The following is a 17132-nucleotide window of genomic DNA, read 5'->3' as shown; positions in this document are numbered from 1 at the left end:
ATGTGCATTAGCACCCAATCCCGTTCTCCCTACCTATCAGTGGTGTAAAGTACTTAAGTAAAACTACTTTAAAGTAGTATTAGGCTACTTAAGTTGTTTTTTGGGGTAACTTTTACTTTTGCTATACTACATTCCTAAAGAAAATATGTACTTTTTACTCCCATACAATTCCCTGACACCGAAAAGCACTTGTTACATTTAGAATGCTCAGGCAGGACAGCAATATGGACCAATTCAGGCGCCTATCAATATAATGCTTTCTAATCCTCATTGCCTCTGATCTGGCAGACTCACGAAACACAAATACTGCATTTGTTAATTATTTATGAGTGTGCCTGTCTTCCATAAATAAAATAACAAGAATATCGTGCCATCTAATTAAGGAATTTGCTGTATAGCTTTTCCTTTTACTGACAATTGAGTACTTCTTCCACCACTGGATTGAAGTACATTTAAAACCAGATACTTTTAGACTTTTTTTTACTCAAATAGAATTTTACTGGGTGACTTTTACTTTTATTTGAGTCATTTAATTATTATTAAGGTATCTTTACTTTTACTTAAGTATGACAATTGGCACGTTTCTTTGGCCACTCCCATATATTCAAATAGTTTCATAAACCAACCACACATGTGGGCTCTTGTTTCTGCATCACCACATTTTGCGTGAGGAAAAATAATAGGCTAGGTGCGCTTAAATTACCTCGTTCAGAGCAGCCGGAGTGGCAAGGGTGTAGTGCTGCCAGAGTGCACAGGAGCGTCGCTACTGCACTCCTCACAGTGGTGTTCGTTTAGTAAATTAGAGCAATGCTGAATCAATGTCTTGGAAGATCACATAATGATGAATTAGTCAAAATGATTCATGTAGACTACACTGTCCCGCAAAATCATCCTGTTGTCCCATATTTGGATATTTGAAATGTGGTCACTCTAATGATAATTGAGGTCTGTGATATCGTTAAGATACCCTGCACATTGCCTCTGGAACACGTTAGAGGTCCTCTTCTGTCCTCTTCCAGGTGGACAGAAAGCTTCTTCATCAGCAACACTGTGCTGCTCAGATGTGGGATGTTACTCAAAATGCAAACTACCGTGCTCCGAGCACGCAAATTGGAGCCCAGGGGGGTTGGAGTATGAGTCCAAATCAAATAATGCATAACGGAGCATGGAGGGCACTTCTCGAATGTATACTCCGTTTGTACATATGTTGAAGCATGCATCAATGCATGCTTCAACGGAAAGTATGCAAAGAAATATGATGCAACCACATAAAAATGACGCACATTTTCTTTAAATCAATGACGGTGTGATGAGATAACTAGTGGAATACGACGATACCAGCGCTTATTTCAGAGAGCGCTCCGGAAGCAGCGCCCCCAGTGGGCAGAGCTAGGCTTATTGGATAGGGACACGTTTTTAATACAAGAAAAAAGCCTCTCATTTTACAGTGGGTTAGCCATTGTTCTGTGTGTCCTAGTTATGCTAATATATTTGAGACCAGTATATTGCAGTTAATTTCGTATTTTGACTTCATAAGTAAAATATATTTGAGTAGCAAAAACGGAAACAACAACGAGTCCCAGACAATTCACAATAGAACATCCCGGAGGTGGCGTCGTTTACTATGTTTCCTAAATTATTGCGATCATCTGGTTACCACAAGTCTTTGGAATACACTGAGCTCATTAATTAACAAAACAGACCATGGTCCACGGTTGGTCTGTGTAAATTATGCGATTATATTGGAGACAGATTTATAGCAGTGAATGTCATCTATTCATTTACTCTTACTTCTAAATAGAAGCAATATCAGCCAGAGAAACTAATTGTTCTCACTTTGTGATAGAACATTCAGATGTCTGCCTGACTTTACCTGAAATATTTGAATTTTCTTGTGATCACAACAAAACTATGTAAAATTGTACCTTTATTTAACTAGGCAAGTCAGTTAAGAACAAATTCTTATTTTCAATGACTGCCTAGGAACAGTGGGTTAACTGCCCGTTCAGGGGCAGAACAACAGATTTGTACCCTGTCAGCTCGGGGGTTTGAACTTGCTACCGCCCCTTCTTCGAAGGTTTGTGTTTTCTTGCCGACTGCAATTTTCTGGATTATCTTGAGACAGGAACAAAACTACTTATTTTACTCAACTAGAGATTTAAATAATTTGTTTCTTTAAAAAGATGGGCCTGGCTGACATGGGCTGTTTCCTTGCCTTATTCTCCTTGTGGTTGTAAGGGAAATTTTAATGTTTGTGCTATTCTTATAACTAATTTATGTGTTCTATTCATGTGCTGTTCTATAAACCAATTGCTGTGTTCATACAAGTGGCTGACCCAACCAAGCCGCACTGCTTCTTATCCTTATTATCAGTAGCTGCAATTTGGCAGTACGCCCAGACTGTGTTTTGAGAACAAACTAAAGATATCTCAGTTTCAAGGTCTTAGCTTAGAGAGGAGAAGCCTTGTGAGGTGTTGGTCTGTCACATGTTATGAAACAGTATTGGTCGGTTACATGAATGAAACAAAACGGTAATGATTAATAATGCCAAATCGGGCCTCCCGGGTGGCGCAGTGGTTAAGGGCGCTGTACTGCAGCGCCAGCTGTGCCACCAGAGACTCTGGGTTCGCGCCCAGGCTCTTTCGTACCCGGCTGCGACCGGGAGGTCCGTGGGGCAACGCACAGTGTCGTCCGGGTTAGGGAGGGTTTGGCCGGTAGGGATATCCTTGTCTCATCGCGCACCAGCGACTCCTGTGGCGGGCCGGGCGCAGTGCACGCTAACCAAGGTTGCCAGGTGCACGGTGTTTCCTCCGACACATTGGTGCGGCTGGCTTCCGGGTGCGGCACATTTGTGCGGCTGTGTTAAGAAGCAGTGCGGCTTGGTTGGGTTGTATATCGGATGACTTTCAACCTTCGTCTTTCCCGAGCCCGTACGGGAGTTGTAGTGATGAGACAAGATAGTAGCTACTAACAATTGGATACCATGAAAAAGGGGGTAAGAAATTCAAAAAAATATAAAAATAAATCATGCCAAATCATGCAAATATCACTGGTCTGTGTATAGCCGTATATAATACAACTGCTGGGTCTGCCCAGGGAGAGCTCCTGATGACATTATGGTGCATTGAGTTGGTTGGAACCTCTCCAGCATGCTGACAATAAACAATGATTCATTTAAGATTGACTTCGAGTGTCCCTGTGTAAGATTGTTGGTTATTTACCAGGTAACAAGAAGTGAAAACTATACAAGGACTGAAGCAATAGACTCCTTACTCAACTAGAGATTGAAATAAATGGCTGTTCTTTCAAAAGATGGGCCTGGCTAACGTAAAAAATACATTAAAGGGAAAGGATCCAAAGACAGAGGCTGATTATCTTTCTGCACATCTCTTTATTTACAATGGTGGCTGCCATGGTTAACACAAATGCAGGGCAATTAAATCCTACCTGAATTGACTCAGAAAATGAATATAAGTAGGCCTACAGTATCACAGCGAGGTCAAAAAGGTGTGTGTGTGTTAGTCAGATTATCCAGTGTCCACAGCAACACTATTAATTATTCTCTACCCCAGTGTATGTGGTGTACTATGGTCTTTAGCCATGCTCTCACTAACCCTCGTCTTTTCTCTGTCTCCCCTTCCTGAGGCTCTTGGAGCGCGACTGAGAAAACCCTGGCCTGACGCCTGGACGTGCCTGGCCCAATCCCACCTTGCCCCCCCTCTACCAGTGTGTTGCTGCCTCCACTGATTATTTCTCCCCCTCAAGTCACTGACCCACTCCCCACACACCCAGAAATGTGTCTTTCTTTACTTACCATATGACTTTATGAAAAGTCGTCTGTGCATAGGGTCTTGAAGTGTGAATACTTTCTCTATTGTCATTATGGATATTATCTGACTATGCTGGCCGTTAATACTGGTATTGCGCCTTTCATTGTTGAAACGGTGAATAACAGAAGACGATGCTTTCATTTTAAATTAAAATACAATGAAGACATTGTTATATTGAATGTATGCTTTTATACTGTATTACAACAGAGATTAGTGCAAACTGGTAGTGTGACTTCTTTCCCCAATGATTTCCTGAGGCTGAGGTACTTTGTCAGTTATCAGTTATTCCGTACCAACACTAGATGAGGTCAAATGGCATCAACACCACACACAACTGCAATGCAACTAATTCATCTCATTGATACATGACTGTTCAGTCTGTTGAATATTTAATCAATGAAAATATGGATTTCTTGGCTAAATGAAGGTTTTATTAAATCTTCAAAAGGGACACACATACAAAATAAAGGGCATTTATCAAATAAAGTCATTGACAGGAAAAGTAATTTACTACATAACTTGTAGTCACTCTTATAGCCTCTCCCATTCGTTTGCTTAGCTGGGGGAATGGGATGGAGAAATGGTTTACAATAGGCAGGGTGGGGCTCATGGCCACATAGAGCCATGACTCTATTCCACATCAGTAACTCATGCAAGCAGCAAAATCTGATTAAAAATGATAAGAAGACACCTTATGGAACAGCAGGGACTGTAAAGAGACAAACACACACACACACACGATAACATACACATGGATTTTGTGTTGTAGATAAATGGTAGTAGAGTATGGCCTGAGGGCACACACTTAAAGGAAAATTCCACCCAAAAACTATATTTTGGTATGTTATATGAGTCCATTATTGATATAATCCCAAAATGTTTTGCTTGTCAGCAATCAAGATATGTAAGTTTCAAAATACAGAAATATGAAATGTAATGTTTTTAATTGTTGGCAGCAGCTAATGGGGATTCATAATAAATACAACAATCAGAATGCATCCCATAGGGCACCGTATTCCGTATAACTTTTCCCTGTATAATGCATTAGTTGTGACCCAAACCCTGGTCAGATCTAGTCCTGATCTAGTTGAAGTGCTGCAATGTGAAAGCAACCCTGTGTGCAAGTCCTCGTTGGTCATTGCCTGCCTCAGCCATGGGCACATCTGCTTGATCCTGATCTTCCATTGGAGGAAGCAATGCTGCTTCATGTAGTTGTGCAGCACAGCTATAGCAATGATCACCTTGCAGCATCTTCTTAGCTTGAAACCAAGTGTATTGCGGAAATACTGGAATCAATTTTTCCATACTCCAAACATATGCTCAACCAATCCCTTTCGTCCGGAGCTCGGTTGTATCTTTGCTGCTCAGCTGTTGTGGGATTTATGTATGGAGTGAATAAAAAGTTACTCTGACCATATCCACGGTCACCAAGTAGTAGTCCACTATGTTGTCATCTCTGAAACTGAGCACACAATGAAGAGTTGAGAAAAATCCTTGAATCGTGAGTTGCACCTTACCAACAGGCAACTATGTTTGAAAACTCTAAATTAGGAGTGCATATATTGATGGAAAACCAGTTCTTACGGTTCCTGTACTCCTCAGCATCAGAAGTTGCTGGACACTTGATGGGAACATGACATCCATCTATACAGCCAATCACTCCTGGGAAGTGCCCATATTCATAGAATTGCACTTTATAGTTGGCTTGGCAAGCAGAATCAGGAAACTTGATGTAAAGACTCCTTAGTACACAAATGACCCTGCAGACTTTATGAACTATTCTACATACAGTTGCTTCACTGGCACCACACAAATCACCAGTTCCACGGTGAAAGATTCCAGATGCCAAAAACCTCTAAGTGATCAGAACTTGGAGAGAATCGGGTAGAGGCCTTCCTCTTTGAGACGGAGAGGAAAGTCTAGGCTCAAGCAAAGATATTCTCTCCAATGCATTTTCTTTGTACATACGAAAGCGGTCTCGAACAGCTATTTCATCAAAGTAATTTAATGGATTACTCCTATCCACAAGTACTCGTCTGGTTGGCCTCTGTAGTACATGTTGGTCTTCATTTAGATATTCCAAATAGTCCATGCTCCCTCACAAACAGAAGTAGTCAGAAGTTAAACCTGACTCTTTTATGGATTAATTTAAGCTTCAATTTAGTCCTAGAGTAGCTCTAATCCTCTTTCGGCTTTGTTTAATCCAGAACAGGCTAAATCTACGACTATTTTAAGATAAGACTGTGCAAGTCAGTTTGTATTATAACAGTTCAAACAGGCCTTTTATTCTGGGACAAGGCTTAAGCCTTGTCTGTTAAACTAAGACTTCGGAATGAAATGTTGTCAATTCACATCTCATATATTGTCTGCTACGATATTTTATCTTGATACCTTGATAAACACACGCTGTGTTAATTTTGGCATGGTTACCTGCCTAAAATACCGACTGTAGTGTGCGTAAATCATAAGCCCATAGTAAATCAATAGAGAACTGGTTATCTGCCTACTGTTAGCTACAAAGAATTGACATCTACCTTGGATAACATTGGTTTTAGGTCATTTTTGCTTGTTATACTATCTGGTTAGCTACATTATTAGGATTCACATATAGCTAGCTGACAGTTAAGAAGTAAAACATTTGCTTGGTGTATATCTTGTTTCATCTCCATTGCCATTGTCCTGGCTAGACGGAAGGTTTTAGTGAATGGGTAAGTCCATAGTAAGGCAATAGGGATAGCTAGCTAGCCACAAAGAATTGACATCTACCTTCAAATCAAATTTTATTTGTCACATGCGCCAAAAACAACAGGTGTAGACCTTACAGTGAAATGCTTACTTACAAGCCCTTAACCAACAATGCAGTTTAAAATATATATATAAATAAAAATAAATAAAAGTAACAGGCTGCCTTATGAGAATTCGTATGAGATCGAATAAACCCCCACTTCCTTCCATTCTGCTAGCAAATGTGCAATCTTTGGAGAATGAAATCAACGACCTACATGGAAGATTAAACTACCAACGGTACATTACAAACTGTAACATCTTACGCTTCACAAAGTCGTGGCTGAACAATGATAATATCAACATACAGCTGGCTGGCTATACGCTGTACTGGCAGGATAGAACAGCGGCGTCTGATAAGACAAGGGGCGGCGGTCTATGTATTTTTGTAACAAACAGCTGGTGCACGATATCTAAGGAAGTCTCGAGCTATTGCTCGTCTGAGGTAGAGTATCTCATGATAAGCTGTAGACCACACTACCTGCCGAGAGAGTTTTCATCTGTATTCTTTGTAGCTGTTTACATACTACCACAGTCAGAGGCTGGCACTAAGACAGCATTGAATGAGCTGTATTCCGGCATAAGCAAACAAGAAAACGTTCACCCAGAGGCGGCGCTCCTGGTAGCCAGGGACTTTAATGCAGGCAAACTTAAATCTGTTTAACCAAATTTCTATCGGCATGTTACCTGTGCAACCAGAGGAAAAAGGACTCTGGACCACCTATACTCCACACACAGAGACACATACAAAGCTCTCCCTCGCCCTGCATTTGGCAAATCTGACCATACTTCTATCCTCCTGATTCCTGCTTACAAACAAAAATGAAAGCAGGAAGCACCAGTGACTAGATCAAGAAAAAAGTGGTCAGAGGAAGAAAATGCTAAGCTACAGGACTGTTTTGCTAGCACTATACTGGAATATGTTCTGGGATTCCTCCAATGCAATTGAGGAGTACATCACATCAGACATTGGTTTCATCAATAAGTGCATCAACAAATTCACAGTGACTGTATGTTCATACCCCAACCAGAAGCCATAGATAACAAGCAGCAATTGCTAAAGGCTAGAGCTGCCACTTTCAAGGAGCAGGACTCTAACCTGGAAGCTTATAAGAAATCCTGCTATGACCTCCGACGAACCATCAAACAGGCAAAGCGTCAATACAGGACTAAGATTGAATCATACTACACCGGCTCTGACACTCGTCGGATGTGGCGGGGCTTGCAAACAATTACAGACTACAAAGGGAAGCACAGCCAAGAGCTACCCAGTAACACGACACTACCAGATGAGCTAAACTACTTTTATGCTCACTTCGAGGCAAATAACACTGAAACATGCATGAAAGCACCAGCTGTACCGGAAGACTGTGTGATCACACTCTCCAAAGCCGATGTGAGTAAGACCTTTAAACAGTTCAACATTCACAAGGCCGCAGGGCCAGACAGATTACCAGGACGTGTACTGCGAGCATTCGCTGACCAACTGGCAAGTGTCTTCACTGACATTTTCAACCTCTCCCTGTCTGAGTCTGCAATACCAATGTGTTTCAAGCAGACCACCATAGTCACTGTGCCCAAAAACACTAAGGTAACCTGCCTAAATGACTACCGACCCGTAACACTCATGTCTGTAGCCATGAAGTGCTTTGAAAGTCTGGTCATGGCTCACATCAACACCATCATCCCAGAAACCCTAGACCCACTCCAATTTGCATACCGCCCCAACAGATCCACAGATGATTCAATCTCTACTGCACTCCACACTGCCCTTTCCCACCTGGACAAAAGAAACACCTATGTGAGAATGCTATTCATTGACTACAGCTCAGCGTTCAACACCATAGTGCCCTCAAAAGCTCATCAATAGGCTAAGGACCTTGGGACTAAACACCTCCCTCTGCAACTGAATCCTGGACTTCCTGATGGTCCACCCCCAGGTGGTAAGGGTAGGTAACGCTGATCCTCAACACAAGGGCCCCTCAGGGGTGCGTGCTCAGTCCCCTCCTGTACTCCCTGTTCACTCGTGACTGCACAGCCAGGCAACACCACCAACACCATCATTAAATTTGCCGATTACACAACAGTGGTAGGCCTGATCACTGACAACGACTAGACAGCCTATAGGGAGGAAGTCAGAGACCTGGCCGTGTGGTGCCAGGACAACAACCTCCCTCTCAACATGTTCAAGGCAAAGGAGATGATTGTGGACAACAGGAAAAAGAGGACAGAGCACTCCCCCATTCTCATTGACAGGGCTGAGGTGGAGCAGGTTGAGAGCTTCAAGTTCCTTGGTGTCCAAATCACCAACAAACTAACATGGTCCAAGCACACCAAGACAGTCGTGAAGAGGGCACGACAAAACCTATTCCCACTCAGGAGACTGAAAAGATTTGGCAGGGTCCTCAGATCCTCAAAAGTTTCTACAGCTGCACCATCGAGAGCATACTGACGGGTTGCATCACTGCCTGGTATGGCAACTGATCGGCCTCCGACCACAAGGCACTACAGAGGGTGCATGTAGGTAGAATTATTAAAGTGACTATGCATAGATGACAACAGAGAGTAGCAGTGGTGTAAAGAGGGGGTGAGGGGGTGTTGCAAATAGTCTGGGTTGCAAAGTACAGAAAGCTTTCGTCGAGTCACCACTGACGGGCTTAACCCACATCTTTTTTTGCTTCCTATTGTTTGTTGTAGCTGCACAGTCTATTCTTTTTTGCAGGTTTATACATATTTCCTTGATATGCCAAACAGACAGAACAACAACATAAATTACTTTTCAGGAATTGGCGCGTTTACGCTATACTGTGATTGGATGAATATACGGGACAATTTAGCCCAATATAAGGGACATCCCTGTTAATACGCGACAGTTGGCAACCCTACCTCCTCCCTATAGGCTGTCTCGTTTTTGTCGATGATCAGGCCTACCACTGTTGAGTCATCGGCAAACTTAATGATGTTGCATAACATTAGTTTTAGGTCATTTTTGCCTGTTTAACTAACTAGCTAGATTACGATTCACATAATTCTAGCTGATAATTATGAAGTAAAACGTTTGCTTTGTGTCTATCTTGTTTCATCTCTATTGCTTTCATTGTCCTGGCTGGAAGAAGGTTCAGTAAATGGGGACATGCAGCGTGAGGTAATACAATCACTCATCTGATTGGTCGAGTTAGCAGGGCTTCTGACTTTGTGGCTGTGGTAACTAGTGATGTTCTCTTATCAGGGAGCCGTTTCATGTGCTTTGTCAGGCATTGCCAACAGGGAGATCTCCTTAAATATGGATCAAATGCGTTAAAATATTGTATACCACAACAAAGCTGATGCTAGCTAGCTTTGAATGGCTAATATCATAGACTGTTTCTAACATTGTTTTAGAGAGAAATAAGTCTATGTACAGTTGTGGCCAAAAGTTTTGAGAATGACACAAATATTAATTTCCACAAATTTTGCTGCTTCAGTGTCTTTAGATATTTTTGTCAGATGTTACTATGGTATACTGAATTATAATTACAAGCCTTTCATAAGTGTCAAAGGCTTTTATTGAGAATTACATGAAGTTGATGCAAAGAGTCAATATTTGCAGTGTTGACCCTTATTTTTCAAGACCTCTGCAATCCGCCCTGGCATGCTGTCAATTAACTTCTGGACCACAAGTTCTCAATGGGATTAAGGTCTGGGGAGTTTCCTGGTCATAGACCCAAAATATCGATGTTTTGTTCCCGAGCCACTTAGTTATCACTTTCGCCTTATGGCAAGGTGCTCCATCAGGCTGGAAAAGGCATTGTTTTTCACCAAACTGTTCCTGGATGGTTGGGAGAAGTTGCTCTCGGAGGATGTGTTGGTACCATTCTTTATTCATGGATGTGTTCTTAGGCAAAATTGTGAGTGAGCCCACTCCCTTGGCTGAGAAGCAACTCCACACATGAACGGTCTCAGGATGCGTTACGGTTGGCATGACACAGGACTGATGGTAGCGCTCACCTTGTCTTCTCCGGACAAGCTTTTTTTCCAGATGCCCCAAACAATCAAAGGGTATTCATCAGAAAAAATGACTTTACCCCAGTCTTCAACAGTCCAATCCCTGTACCTTTTGCAGAATATCAGTCTGTCCCTGATCTTACTGGCAGCAATATCCTTGATTGTGAAGCCCTTTTTGTGCAAAGCAATGATGACGGCACGTGTTTACTTGCAGGTAACCATGGTTGACAGAGGAAGAACAATTATTCCAAGCACCACCCTCCTTTTGAAGTTTCCAGTCTGTTATTCAAACTCAATCAGCATGACTGAGTGATCTCCAACACTCACCTGTGTTAACGAGAGAATCACTGACATGATGTCAGCTGGTCCTTTTGTGGCAGGGCTGAAATGCAGTGGAAATGTTTTTTGGGGATTCAGTTCATTTGCAAGGCAAAAAGGGACTTTGGAATTAATTGCAATTCATCTGATCACTCTTCATAGCATTCTGGAGTATATGCAAATTGCCATTATACAAACTGAGGCAGCAGACTTGTCATGTTTGTTAAAGCTCGATCAGCTAACGAGTTACACTGAACAAAAATTTAAACGCAACATGTAAAGTGTTGGTCCCATGTTTAATGAGCTGAAATAAAAGATCCCTGAAACACACAACCTTCTTTCTCTCCACTTTTGTGCACAAATGTATTTATATCCCTATGAGTGAGCATGTCCCCTTTGCCAAGATAATCCCTCCACCTGACAGGTGTGGCATATCAAGAAGCTGATGAAACAACATGATCATTACACAAGTGCACATTGTGGTGGGGACAATAACAGACCACTTTAAAATATGCAGTTTTTGTCACACAACACAATGCCACAGATGTCTGAGGTTTTGAGGCATGCTGACTAAAGGAATGTCCACCAGAGCTGTTGCCAGATAATTGAATGTCAATGTCTCTACTATAAGCCGCCTCCAACATAATTTTAGAGAATTTTGCAGTACCTCCCAACTGGCCTCACAACCTCAGACCACATGTATGGCGTCGTGTGGGCGAGTGGTTTGCTGATGGCAACGCTGCAAACAGAGTTTCCCATGGTGGCGGTGGGGTTATGGTATGGGCAGGCATAAGCTATGGAAAACAAATACAATTGCATTTTATCAATGGCAATTTGAATGCACAGAGATTCTGATCCTGAGGCCCATTGTCGTGCCATTCATTCGCTGCCATCACCTCATGTTTCAGCATGATAATGCATGGCCTCATATCGCAAGGATCTGTAAATATTTCCCAGTTCTTCCATGGCCTGCATACTCACCAGATATGTCACCCACTGAGCCTGTTTTGGATGCTCTGGATTGACGTATACGACAGCGTGTTCCAGTTTTGCCAATATCCAGCAACTTTGCACAGCCATTGAAGAGGAGTGGGACAACATTCCACAGGCCACAATCAACAGCCTGATCAACTCTATGTGAAGGAGATGTGTTGCACTGCATGAGGCAAATGGTCACACCAGATACTGACTGGTTTCTGATCCACGCACCTACCTTTTTCTTTAAGTATCTCTGACCAACAGATGCATATCTGTATTCCCAGTCATGAAATCCATAGATAAGGGCCTAATCAATTTATTTAAATTGACTGATTTCCTTATATGAACTGTAACTCAGTAAAATCTTAGAAATTGTTGCAAGTTGCATTTATTCTTGTTCTGTATAATTTAAGCGCACCTAGCCTATTATTTTTCCTTGCGCCAAATGTGGTGATGCAGAAATGAGAGCCAATATGTGGCTGTTTTATGTAAAACTGGGAATATGTGGCAGTGGCCAATGAAACATTTCTGATTGGTCTCAGAGAGGAAGCAGTGGTAGAAAAAGTACTCGATTGTCATTATTCAGTAAAAGTAAAGGTACCTTAATAGAAAATGACTCAAGTAAAAGTAAAAGTCACCCAGCAAAATTCTACTTGAGTAAAAGTCTAAAAGTATCTGGTTTTAAATGTACAGTGTTGGAAAAAGTACTCAATTGTCATACTTGAGTAAAAGTAAAAAGTAAAAGCCATACATCAAATTCCTGAATTAGACGGCTCGTTTTTATTTTATTTTTATGGACAGACAGGAGCACACTCCAACACTCCAATTTACAAATGCAGTATTTGGGTTTAGTGAGTCTGCCAGATCAGAGGCAGTGGGGATTACAAAGCATTATGTTGATTGGTGCATGAATTGGTCCATATTGCTTCCCTGCATGAGCATTCAAATGTAACAAATACTTTTGGTGTCAGGGAAATTGTATGGGAGTTAAAATTACATATTTTCTTTTGGAATGTAATGGTAAGTAAAAGTTGTCCAAAATATAAATAGTAAAGTACAAATAATCCCAACTACTTTACTACTTCAAAGTATTTTTACTTTAGTACTTTACATCACTGCTAGGAAGGGAGACTTTTAAAATGGGATTGAGTGAAGTAGCAGAAAATATGTTGAATAAGCAACTAATGAACACGGAGAGCCTCAGTCACAAGTTTGACGAAATGACCTGATATCTTTAAGTCTAAGATGGCTATTTACTTACTGTTGTAGCTCTTAGTCAGAAGCAAGCTTTTTGTAAGCCTACCACATCCTTATGATATACAGTTCAAGTCGGAAGTTTACATACATTTTAGCCAAATACATTTAAACAGTTTTTCACAATTCCTGACATTTAATCCAAGTAAATATTTGCTGACATAGGACAGTTAGGATCACCACTTTATTTTAAGAATGTGAAATGTCAGAATAATAGTAGAGAGAAGGATTTATTTCAGCTTTTACTTCTTTCATCACATTCCCAGAGGGTCAGAAGTTTACATACAATCAATTAGTATTTTGTAGCATTGCCTTTAAATTGTTTAACTTGGGTCAAACGTGTCGGGTAGCCTTCCACAAGCCTCCCACAATAAGTAGGGTGGATTTTGGCACATTTCTACCGGCATAGCTGGTGTAACTGAGTCAGGTTTGTAGGCCTCCTTGCTCGCACACACTTTTTCAGTTCCGCCCACACATTTTCTATGGGATTGAGGTCAGGGCTTTGTGATGGCCACTCCAATACCTTGACTTTGCTGTCCTTTAGCCATTTTGCAAGTATGCTTGGAGTCATTGTCCACTTGGAAAACCGATTTGCGACCAAGCTTTAACTTCCTGACTGATGTCTTGAGATGTTGCTTCAATACATCCACATAATGTTCCTGCCTCATGATGCCATCTAGTTTCTGAAGTGCACCAGTCCCTCCTGCAGCAAAGCACCCCCACAACATGATGCTGCCACCCCCGTGCTTCACGGTTGGGATGGTGTTCTTCGGCTTGCAAGCCTTCCCCTGTTTCCTCCAAACATAACAATGGTCATTATGGCCAAACAGGTCTATTTTTGTTTCATCAGACCAGACGACATTTCTCCAAAAAGTACGATCTTTGTCCCCATGTGCAGTTGCAAACCGTAGTCTGGCTTTTTTATGACAGTTTTGGAGCAGTGGCTTCTTCCTTGCTGAGCGGCCATTCAGGTTACGTCGACATAGGACTCGTTTTACTCTGGATATAGATACCTTGTACCTGTTTCCTCCAGCATCTTCACAAGGTCCTTTGCTGTTGTTCTGGGATTGATTTGCACTTTTCGCACCAAAGTAAGTACATATCTAGGAGACAGAACACGTCTCCTTCCTGAGCGGTATGGCAGCTGCGTGGTCCCATGGTGTTTATGCTTGCGTACTATTGTTTGTACAGATGAACGTGGTACCTTCAGGCATTTTAAAATTGCTCCCAAGGATGAACCAGACTTGTGGAGGTCTATAATGTTTTTTCTGAGGTCTTGGCTGATTTATTTTGATTTTTCCATGATGTCAAGCAAAGAGGCACTGAGTTTGAAGGTAGGCCTTGAAATACATCCACAGGTACACCTCCAATTGACTCAAATTATGTCAATTAGCCTATCAGAAGCTTCTAAACCCATGACGTAATTTTATGGAATTTTCCAAGCTGTTTAAAGGCACAGTCAACTTAGTGTATGTAAACTTCTGACCCACTGGAATTGTGATACAGTGAATTAAGTGAAATAATCTGTCTGTAAACAATTGTTGGAAAAATGACTTGTGTCATGCACAAAGTAGATGTCCTAACCGACTTGCCAAAACTATAGTTTGTTAATAAGAAATTTGTGGAGTGGTTAAAAACGAGTTTGAATGATTCCAACCTAAGTGTATGTGAACTTCCGACTTCAACTGTATATATTTTTTTATTTTATGTATTTATTTAACCTTTATTTAACGATGCAATTCAGTTATGAACACATTCTTATTTACAATGACAGCCAACCAAAAGGCAAAACGCCTCCTGCGGGGACTAAGGCTGGGATTAAAAAATGAATAAATATAGGACAACACACACATCACGACAAGAGAGACAACACAACACTACATAAAGAGAGACCAAAGACAACAACATAGCAAGGCAGCAACACATGACAACACAGCATGATAGCAACACAACATGACAACAACACGGTAGCAAGACAACATGGCAGTAGCACAACATGGTACAAACATTACTGGGCACAGACAACAGCACAAAGGGCAAGAAGGTAGAGACTTCAATACATCACGCAAAGCAAGTACTTTTAACATTCTGCCACAAAGAGCTCAATTTAATAAAAACATGTTCTCATCTCAAGATGCTAAATAGGTTAAATAAATAAATTACTATAGCAAGTGCCAAATAAAGTAAAAGCCAAATATCTGCCAATTTCAAAAAATTGAAACTTCGGTGACCCTCTGAAATATTTTGATGGTCTTACAACTATTTAGCTGTCCATTGAAATATTTTGCAGGTCATTGAAATATTTTCATGGCCTTTGAAATATTTCACAGCTTTTTACCAAACTTCACAGCCTGAAATATTTTGCTGGCCTTTTTACAGAAGCAAAGCATGTCTGACTTTTGTTAATAAGAAGGAAATTGTCGAGGCAACTTTTATGTCTATTTTAGATCATGGGGATATTATCTATATGCGTGCAGCAGCATCTACACTAGTAATGTTTGTAGAACTCGCCATTATGATTTGTATCAAAAAGTGGCTTGGGCACTTTTTGGAGAGAGCAGCATTTCCTTGTGTTTATTTACAAAGCACTCATGTAGAAATGTCCTAGGTATTTATCTATCATAATTAATTCAATTTAGACCTACAAATGACCAAACCCGGTCTCAGGCTTGGATAACACCAGATGCCCCTTCGGTCTCCACAGAGTTGGGTAAAGCTGCTTCTAGTGTGTTTGCGCCCTTTATGTGGAACAACTTCCAGAGCGCTCTGAAATTAGATGTTCATAAATGTGTCTGTTTTCCTTAATATGTTTTGTAATTTTGTATATTGTATGTGTTTGATGTGTTTATGCAGGGCTCATCTTTAAAAGAGAACTTAGTTTCAGTATGACTTTCCTGTCAACAAAATAAAGGTTAAATCAAAAAATATAAATCAAAGCAAGCAAGGTTTCCATCCATTTAGCTTCAGATTTTCATGCAAATATCTTAAAACCCCCATAAAAAACAATATTAGCATTTTCCCACCAGAGATGTGTTTCCATCAAATTGACTTGTTGTAGATAAAAAGCTGTGCGTAATGACACGTTTTGCGGTTAAATTCCCATGTACTGAATAGAACATACAAGTTAAATGGGTTACCGTTGCATTTTGAACTCTACTGATGGTTTTCTCACAAAATAATTGTGCTATACAGTGCATTCGAAGTATTCAGACTCCTTTACTGAAAAAAAAGTATTCTAAAATTAATAAAATATTTTCTTTTCCCTCAACAATCTACACACTATAGACCATAATGACAAAGCAAAAAAAAGGTTTTTAGAAATGTTTGCATTCAGACCCTTTGCTATGAGACTCGAAATTGAGCTCAGGTGCATCCTGTTTCTATTGATCACCCTTGAGATGTTTCTACAACTTGATTCGATTCCACCTGTGGTAAATTCAATTAATTGGACATGACTTGGAAAGGCACACACCTGTCTATATAAAGTCCCACAGTTGACAGTACATGTCAGAGCAAAAACCAAGCCAATGAGGTTGAAGGAATTGTCCGTAGAGTTCCGATACAGGATTATGTCGAGGCACAAATCCGTGGAAGGGTACTAAAAAATGGAAGAACTTTGGAACCACCAAGACTCTTCCTAAATCTTACCACCCGGCCAAACTGAGCAATCGGGGGAGAAGGGCCTTGGTCAGGGAGGTGACCAAGAACCTGATGGTCACTCTGACAGTGCTCCAGAGTTCATCTGTGGAAATGAGATAACCTGAAGGACAACCGTCTATGCAGCACTCCACCAATCAGGCCTTTATGGTAGAGTGGCCAGACGGAAGCCACTCCTCAGTAAAATACATATTATAGCCTGCCAGTCATTTGCCAAAAGGCACCTAAAGGACACCTAAACAAGATTCTCTGGTCTGATGAAAACAAGATTGAACTCTTTGGCCTGAATGCCAAGCGTCACGTCTGGAGGAAACCTAGCACCAGCTC

The sequence above is a fragment of the Oncorhynchus tshawytscha genome, linkage group LG10 (genome assembly GCF_018296145.1).
Source record: "Oncorhynchus tshawytscha isolate Ot180627B linkage group LG10, Otsh_v2.0, whole genome shotgun sequence".
Classification (NCBI taxonomy): Eukaryota; Metazoa; Chordata; class Actinopteri; order Salmoniformes; family Salmonidae; genus Oncorhynchus; species Oncorhynchus tshawytscha.
Note: the sequence above shows the minus strand (reverse complement) of the source record.